The sequence below is a fragment of the Terrapene carolina genome, unplaced genomic scaffold (assembly GCF_002925995.2).
Source record: "Terrapene carolina triunguis isolate 2854851 unplaced genomic scaffold, T_m_triunguis-2.0 Scaffold89, whole genome shotgun sequence".
In the NCBI taxonomy this organism is placed as follows: Eukaryota; Metazoa; Chordata; order Testudines; family Emydidae; genus Terrapene; species Terrapene triunguis.
Genome location: NW_020664440.1, coordinates 32882269 through 32882907, shown reverse-complemented (window position 1 = coordinate 32882907; position 639 = coordinate 32882269). Strand labels below are relative to the sequence as shown.

Sequence of the window (639 nt, the reverse complement as noted above, 5' to 3'; positions counted from 1 at the left end):
GGGGGGGGGGGGGGGAAGCGCGCGCAGAGGAACCACTCCCCGCCCCAGCTCACCTCTGCTCCGCTTCTCCCCCTTCCCTCCCAGGCTTGCCGCGCCAAACAGCTGATTGGCGCGGCAAGCCTGGGAGGGAAGGGGGAGAAGCGGAGCTGCAGCGCGCTCATCGGAGGAGGCAGAACTGAGGTGAGCTGGGGCGAGGGGGTGGGGGGGGTCCCAGGGAGGGCCCAGCAAGTAACGGAGTGCGCAGACGAACTGCTCCCTGCTCATCTCCGCCTCCTCCCCTGAGCGTGCCGCCGCCGCTCCGCTTCTGTTCCGCTCCACCACCCCCCAACCTTCCAGGCTTGCTGGCCCAAACAGCTGATTGGAAAGGAGGGAGAAGCAGAGCGGCAGCGGCACGCTCAGGGAGGAGGTGGAGGCAGAGCGGAGGTGAGCTGGGGCAGGGAGCGGTTCCTCTCCCTACCCTGATATAACGCGGCCTCACCTATAACACGGTGAGATTTTTTGGCTCCCGAAGACCGCATTATATCGGGGTAGAGGTGTATATTTGTGAATCTGGAGATCTGAACCTCCAATGCATAAGTTAACATCCTTACAAGTTTTGAGGCAGCAAGCCTCCATGATAGCACTTGCCACACCAAAAAA

The 639-nt window shown here is 62.1% G+C and overlaps 1 protein-coding gene across 2 annotated transcripts in view; it reads right to left on the bottom strand.

Annotated features, from left to right (window-relative positions):
• FAM120A (family with sequence similarity 120A) overlaps positions 1 to 639 on the bottom strand; it is a 113016-nt gene that overhangs the window by 14400 nt on the left and 97977 nt on the right. The window lies entirely within an intron of this gene.